This window comes from Echinops telfairi, unplaced genomic scaffold, assembly GCF_000313985.2.
Source record: "Echinops telfairi isolate 266 unplaced genomic scaffold, ASM31398v2 ScPeMD7_7469;HRSCAF=8507_1, whole genome shotgun sequence".
Classification (NCBI taxonomy): Eukaryota; Metazoa; Chordata; class Mammalia; order Afrosoricida; family Tenrecidae; genus Echinops; species Echinops telfairi.
This window is the reverse complement of record NW_022111373.1, coordinates 7,661,898-7,670,633: the sequence shown is the minus strand read 5'-3', so window position 1 is coordinate 7,670,633 and position 8,736 is coordinate 7,661,898.

Genomic DNA, 8,736 nt, shown 5'->3' with positions numbered 1-8,736 from the left:
TAAGAGAAGGTCTCCCCACCCCCCCACACCCAATGTCAAAGCATAGTATAAAGCCACTTTACTGGAACAGCCTGGTTATTGGTTCAAAAAAACACAAACCCCAAGAACAGAATTGAGAGCTCAGAACTAAACTTAGCCATCTATAGACAAAACTGATTTCCAAAACAGTCAAAGTCCATTCACTAAGGCAGAATGATCTCTTTAAAATATTGGTGCTGATTGGACATCCCCTTATAGAAGGGTTGTGGGGAAGAGACCGAGCCAATCAGGGTGCAGTGTAGCAACAATGAAACATACAACTTTCCTCTAGTTCTTTAATGCTTCCTCCCTCCCTCTGCCCCAACTAACATGATCCCAATTCTACCTTACAACTTCTGCCAGACCAGAGGATGTACACTGGTACAGAAAGGAACTGGAAACAGGGAATCCAGGACACATGAGAGTGGCGATACCGGGAGGGTGGAGGGAAAAGTGTACCCCCCTCGCTGGGGGATAGACAACAGAAAAGTGGGTGAAGGGAGACATCAGACAGCAAGACATGAAAAAATAATAATAATTTATAAATTATCAAGGGATCATGGGCAGGGGTGGGGAGGGAGGAGAAAAAAAGAGGAGCTGATACCAAGGGCTCAAGTAGAAAGCAAATGTTTTGAGAATGATGAGGGCAACAAATGTACAAATGTGCTTGACACAATGGATATATGTATGGATTGTGATAAGAGTTGTATGAACCCCCAATAAAATGATTTTTTTAATTGGTGCTGACAAAACTAGACATTTACCTTCAGAAACATGAAAAAGAGCCAATGCCTGAGACCAAACATAAAAAATAACACAAACTATACCTGAGACCTAAGTGTTAAGCCTTAAAAGCATAAAATTACTGAAAAGAGAACATGGGACCTAATCTTTGGCAAAAAAACAGTATAATAAGCATTATTTAAAACTCCCCGCTAGAAGGCAAAATAGACCAATAGGACCTCAGAAAAAATAAAAGCTTAAGCTAAGAAGACTTTATTTAGAAGTAGACAACCTACAGTCTGAGGAAAAAAATCTTCTCCAGAATACTGCTACAACTCAACAATAAAAAGGCAAGCAACCCAATCACAAAGTGGGCAAAGGGCATGTACAGAACCTTTACCAAAAAGGACATCCAGCCAGTCAACAAACATGAAAAGAAGTTCTGGATTAGTCATTGTTGTTAGATGCCGTTAAGCTGGCCCCACTCATGGTAGCCTAATGCACAACAGCAGCCTTGCACCATCCTCACAGCCATTGCTGTGTGTGAGCCCATCTCACTGAGGAGCTTCCTCTTTTTCACAGATCCTCTATTTTGCTAAGCATGATGTCCTTTCTTCAGGAATTGGTCCCCCGATATGATGCTAAAGTACATGAGATGAAGTTTCACCATACTTACATCTACAGAGCATTCTAGCTGTACTTCTTCCAACACAGATTTGTTCATGCTTTCAATAACCATAATATATTCAGTATTCTTCACCAACACCGTAACTCAAAGACATCAATTCTTCCTTATTCATTCTCCAACTATCACATGCATATAAGGGAATTTAAAGTTTCATGGCTTGAATCATACACTCCTTAGTCCTCACAGTGACATTTCTTGTCTTTAAAGAGGTCTTCTGCAACAGATTTGCCCAATACAAAATGTTGTTTTGTAAAAAACAAAACAAAACAAAACAAAAAATATGTTGTTTTGTTTCTTGACTATTGCTTCCATGAGTGTTGATTGTGGATCCAAGTAAAAGAAAATCTGTGACAACTTTAATCGTTTCTCCTTTTATTATAATGTTGCCATGGTCCAGTCGAGAGGATCTTTATTTTCTTTATGTCAGAGTGTCATACTAAAGCCTGTAGTCTGATCTCCATTAATAAATGCTTCACGTATTCTTAGGTTTTAGCAAGCAATATTATACCACTTATATATTACAGGTTGTAAATCAACCTTCCTCCAAAACTGATGCCACCTCCTCCTGCATTCACACAGTTTGGTTTCTCAAATATTTGCTCAGCATACAGAATGAATAAGTACGGCGAAAGGATACACCCCCCCCACACACACACACACATCTTTCATGATGTTAAACTATGCAGTGTCCCTTTGGTTTATTTGAATAACTGCCTCCTGGCCTACATTCTGGTTCCGCTTGGACACAATCAAGTGTTCTGGAATTCCCATCTTCACAATATTATCCACAATTTGTTATGATCCAGTCAAATACTTTTGCACATTCAGTAAAACATAGCTACAAGAAAGATGCAAATCAGAAGTTCAATGAGATACCATTTTACTCCAGCTAAAATGTCACTTATAAAATATACAGATAATAACAAATGTTAGCAGAGATGTGGGTAGGTGAGCCGCGCACAAGTGTTAGCCAGCGTTGGTGGAATCCTTATTCATTGTTAATGAAATGATACGGTCACTATGGAAAACAGTATACCAATTTCTCAGTAATTAGAAATAAAAATACTCTACAATCCATCAAGTCACTCCCAGAAACCTAAAACTAATGACATCACAGACATAACATATACCCGCCTGTGTTCATTGCTTCTTTATTCACAACAGCATATAAATGGGAACAACTTTGTGTTCATCAAGAGATAAATGGCTAAGCAAAATTTGATACATGCATACAATGGTATACTGTGCAGACAAAAAACAATGAGAAACCCTCAAGATATATCATGGATGAACCTGGAAGGCATAATCCTAAGTAAAATACAACAAGCATAGAAGGATAAATATTGTATGATCCCTCTTACATAAGACACAGACAGGTAGATGTGCATTAAGAGACATTTTGATGGTTTCAGAGGGGAGATATGCTTTAGTCCATAGAGTAAGGTGACCAGATTTTAACATTGGTTAAGCGGGACACCACTGATAAAACTCATATCCTGGCAAAATAGCCACATGACAGCCAAAATCCGTAAACCCAAGCTTGTCGTGCATTCTTTCCAAAAATTGGGACTTTTTAAAAACGCCACGTGACATGGGAAAACTTGTTAAAAATCAGGACTGTTGGTAGGACGTCGGGTCACCTTGCCATAGAGACTTAGCATCTTTGAAGTCTGAACTCAGAGAACAATGACCTCTGGATGTATAATCTTGATATGAATTTGGGTAGTTTCCCATCGAAGAAGTAAAGATACTTGTTAGCATATAGAAAGTTATGTTTTAAAAATGCATATATAGGAGAAAATGCGTTATGTACTCAATAGCCAAAAATTAATAGATGAGTGACGTAGACAACAATGTTCAGAAAAAGTCCTTTACTTCACTTCTTTTGATGGTCTAGCGAGAGCAGGTTCTAACACTGTACACCCCCCCCCCACCAAAAAAAAGAAAAGTTAAAAAAAAACACAATGTAGACCCCTAGCCAAAGCTGTTAGGTTAGAGGTGAACATGTGCCCTACTGAATCCCTTTCCTGCAACTTAGAAAACCCTGGTAGTCTCTACTTGATGGTACAAGTTATAATATTTAACACTGGAAGATGGAAATGTCAAATTTGGCCTTCAGCAAGAGAGAGGTAATGAACACACAATGAGCAGCTCAGGTAAGAGAAAGAGATACTCGACAACATTTTAAGCCCCTGGAGCCAGTTGTTCTGAGTTTTACTGGTTTTCCTTTACTTGTTGATTGTTGAACTGCTTACTGCATGCGGCTTAAAGTTAGGTGTCATGCTCCTAACGAAAACAGTGCCAACACGGTAACTAAAGGGAACATTCAGTTGGATGAAAGTGCTCTAGTGCCCACAAAACACTCAAATGGTAGCTAAGGCAAAACAGGTGGATGAGATTCCCCCAACAGAGTGGAAGGAGAAGGCTAAAGCTAAAATCCACGATCACCAACATCAAGAGATCAGCTAAATATTAAAGGGTCAGCAAAAGAGCAGCCAATAGAAAGCGAGTTAGGCTAGAGGTCACACCTTAAAAGAACAAGAAAAAATATATCAAGGAGACAGTGTTTGACAACATCAAGAGTAGAAAGTAAAAGAACTAAGGAATGATCATTCATTTGGGCAATATGTAGGCGCAGACAGCCTTACGAGCAATTTCACTTGAGGTACAATGAGAAGTCAGGCTGAAAGTTTAAGAATGAATAGGAAATATACAATACTACTTAAACCAAACTCACTGCCATTCAGTCAATTCTGACTCATGCTGACCCTAAAAGGGCTGAAAAGACTGCCCCTGTGGGTTTCTGAGATGGTAACGTTACAGGAGTACAAAACCTCATCTTTCTCAGAGCAGCTGGTGTTTTCGAACTGCTAACCTTAAAGTTAGCAGCCAACCGCCTAAGAAATATTTTACCATTAAAAAAAAAGTCAAGATTCAATTATTGAATGGTTTGATGTCTGGATTAGTTCCTAATAAAATAGTTTGGAATAAATAAATAGAGATGTACAAATACCAACACACAAAAAAAAGGTCAAGCCTGAATTAGACCAAGACCGCAGATGCAACAAACAAATAATTTTCAGGAAATACAGAGGACAGGAAAATATTAAATGAAACCACTGGGATGCAATCAGTACAATCCAGGCTGTGAGAAATTCCATAAGGCAAAGACCTCGGTTCTCTAACACAGGGAAGAAGTGGGATCTCCAAGGGTACACTGAGGGGATTGTAACGCATAAGTTGAAACACAAGGTGAATGAATTGTTACATTTGAAACTGATGGAGAGCTCTGTAAACTTTCACCTACCTCACAATAAAAATTTAAAGTTAACTCTAAGAAAGGAAATGTGAACATTTGATATTTGATAATTTTATAGAATTAGTGGTCTTCTTTAGTATGTAATGACAACTGTTTAATCCTTATTTTTAGAGATACATAATGAAATCCTATAGCATTTAGTCTTTCTTATTAGTGTGTCTTCCCTGATATATTATGCTCCATGTCATCGAGCAGGTCATAGTCCCATAGTAGCTGAATAAATGATAAATTCAGAGAAATACAAAGTGGTGAAGGGAATTCTAAGGAAAGAGGAGGTCACAATTTAAGGTAGAGTAGGGAGTTGGGCAAAACTGTAGAAAGTCAATGCTACTTGCACCATACTTTCAAAGATGACATTTTGACAGGTAAGAAACACAAAAGGAAAAATTCCAGATGGAAGAAATGGCAATCATTACAAAGAGGTGTAAAATTGCCTCTAAAAAGTTGTCCCTTCCTTAATGAATTAAAAAGTTAAAAAGTCGTAACTTAAAAGCCAAAAAAACCACACTCACTACCACTGAGTCAATTCGGACTCATAGAGACCCTATAAATACAACTGCCCCTGTGGGTTTCTGAGACTGTAACTGTTTACTGGAATAGAAAGCCCCATCTGTCTCTCGTGGAGTGGCTAGCAGTTTTGAACTGCTGACCTTGCGGATGGCAGCCCAACACTTAACTACCACTCCACCAAGGCTCCCTGGTTCCTTAAAAGGCAACTGCAACTTGGCAAAATCTTAGAGGAGCCCTTCAGACCTAAACCAGCCGGAGAGCCCAGTCTCAGGACAAATCATGACAATATCTGGGTAGCCAAATCATACAGGTTTCCCAGGGCAATCTATTCATATCACAGATTCCCTGTGCCCCCATCCCCAAAACCTTGGCAGTTCTTCCACCTGTCCTAGAAAATGGTCAAAAGAATTAGTTTAAAACACTTGAAAGCTATGTCTCCCTTTCTAAAAGCCACCACTGTGTTCATGAGACATTCTGAGAAGGATAAAGTTACATGAAATGCTTTCCCTCAGTACTTTCCTTGGGTTACAGGTTTTTAATAAAGCATGACTGACGAAGCAGATAGATTTTAACTATGTTTTTCCCCTTCAAAAATAGAATACCCACTGCTGTCGGGTCAGTTCCAACTCATAGCAAGTCTGTCCTGCACAGTACAACTGTCCCACAGGGTCTGACCACTGCACCACCAGGGCTCCCCCCAAATAGGCAATCCTAATATTAAATGTTTAAGACCCCTGAAGAAGCAAATTTAGTGGTCCTGATGTTTCTTGATACCCTAACAAGTTAAAATTAAAATTCTCCACATATGATGCTAGTGAAAATGAGCATTAAAACAAATAGGAATGCAGACAATCAACCAATACTGGAATGCTTATGACTGCACTTTGCCACGTACTACAGTATCACTTCAAATGACCAAGAGGGGGAGATGTCGGGAGTTACTACGCGCAGCAGTGTAAGCAGTTATCCCACAAGGAAAACAGCAGGGTAACAGGTAAGATTAACTTTAGTCCCTGGCTACACCTTCTTTCCCAATATCAGACTGGCCAACACCCTCTCAGAAATCAAATATAATTGCTCCAACTTATCAAAGGAAATGAGTAAAACATTACGAGGACTGTGGGTTTCATTATCTAGGAAAGAGTTTCATTATGTAGGAAAGGTATCGCCGTATGATACACAATCTGTATAATGGAGCTGAAGTGAAAATAAAATCTAAGTCCACAATCTTTAGACTACACACTGCACCTCTGGGTCCCTGTCCAGGTGTGTCCTCACCTCCACACCAAAGAACACCCCTTTATTGTTTGAAGAACACCACAAAGAAAAGAGAAAGGTTCATACCTTTAGGACTCTATTCTAAATCAAGTAGATGGCCACAAAAGAAGAAATACCTGTTTTCTTTGTTCCCCTCAGGTACACCTAAAATCTTAACACCAATCTTTTTTTTTTCTCATAACATTAATCCTTTTTTGTTTTGTTTTCTTAACATCTTAACTTCTCAAAAAAAAAACCTAAGATACAGAACTTTTAGAAGACACTGTATATACTCAAATATAAGCCGACCCAAATTTCAGCCAAGGAACCTAATTTTACCACAAAAACTGCACTAAAAATGTGCTGGAAAAACTCGGCTTACACACGAGTATATACAGTGCATTCTGTCATTGATATGTCATCGATACATTTTTTTTCTCTTTCAAATACTGATCACTTGGTTCAAGCAGTTTTCTTTAGATTGCCTTTTAGTGAAATCTTAAGTTGGACAGACAGCTTGCTAGAATTAACGATCGCCAAGTTCAAAATGTAAAAATTTCCAAATTCAACCTAATGTATGAATCACTGAAAAGGATACTGGGAGGAATAAATATGGTCTTTGCTCAAAGACTTAGCCGACAGGAACAATACAAAGCAGACCGTAGTAACTATTACAAAGGCGTACTAGGACTCCCAAGCAGGAAGAAGGGAATGTATGTCATTTAAGTAAAAAATGATTCTACAAAATACCCATTTATAAACTATCAAGGGCTCATGCGGGAGGGGGGAGCGGGGAGGGAGGGGAAAAATGAGGACCTAATGTCGGGGGTTTAAATGGAGAGAAAATGTTTTGAGAAACGATGTACAAAAGCGCTTTACACAATTGATGTGTGTATGGACTGGGATAACAGTTGTATGAGCCCCTAATAAAATGTTTTTAAAAAAAAATGATTCTACAAAACATCCTATCTTTAAGGACCCTTTGGCACAGTACTGTAGAGCCACCTTGACACCACAAAACTGTCTTTCCAATGAACACATGTAAGTTTTTATTTTGTCTTTTTTGTAACGGAATCTTTAAAAGTCTGGTCAGTCATACAGCTAGTCTACCTTGTGCCCACTTGAGGTAAAAAATTATTTAAAGTAAAATTCGCCTGCTGTGATTCCAAAGCTTAAAAAACAACAACAAAAAAAACGACCAGCCTGCCAAGCACCACAAAACTCAATGCAACTACCAGTATGGGAAAGCATTTGACCACTTCAGATTCTCACGAAGTTAATCCTAAAAGAGCATTTAAAAAATAATTTCTTGAGCCTTTTTTTGTCAACATCTAAAAGATGCAGGAAGAAATAAGGAAAATAAACCTGAGGCAGCATTTAAAGAAGTCAGCTTTTTGGAAACCAAGTGGCCACCTGCCAACATTTCTTTACACACATGAACATCTGACTAAAGATGATTCTAGGCAGACTCACAGGCCACAAAGACTCCTTAAAATTCCAAATTAAGATAGTTCCCGTAAATGCTTCAATTTTGATCAGTTAAAGGGCAGTTAAATAAACAAGCACTTTGCAAAGCTTTGCAGAATCGATGTGAAAACAAAGCTTTAAGCTTTCAACATCTGTCTTAAAAAAAAAACCTGCCCCCATTTTAAATGGCACATTTACAAATAGCCTATTCACGGGCACCCATAGTTTAGATGCAGTCCAGAAAAATAGCAGGCACAGTAAAAGGGCCTTAAATTAAAATCTCCGTAAGGCTAGCAGGGGAAAAGAAAAGAAATCCCCAAATTCCGAGTTGCAGCTGATAAAACCACCTTAATAGAACTCCTCGCCTTAGTTTGAACTCCATTGCCAGGCATTTCAGATCTGTACTTCGCACTCCCTATAAATGATGTCGTTTGTGAATGAAAAGGCAGTACGGATACTCCCCAAACTCCTCTACCCAACATCCATCCTCAGAGTGGAAGGAACAGCAAAGTGGAAGGAACAAAGCCCTGACGTCAATTACGAGATTAACCCCGAGCACCGGCAGCTGGAGGAGAGGCCTAACCATCAGAGCTCTATATAAGCTATTGGATAACCACCTCAAGGCATATTCAAGAGTTGTAGGGGGGGGATTCACGGATGACACCCCCATTCCCATTTTTAGTCAAGCCCTTTGGCTAGTCGAAGGCGGAATTTTTTTTTCCTTTTTTTTTTTTTTTGCAGGGGGGGGGGGGGA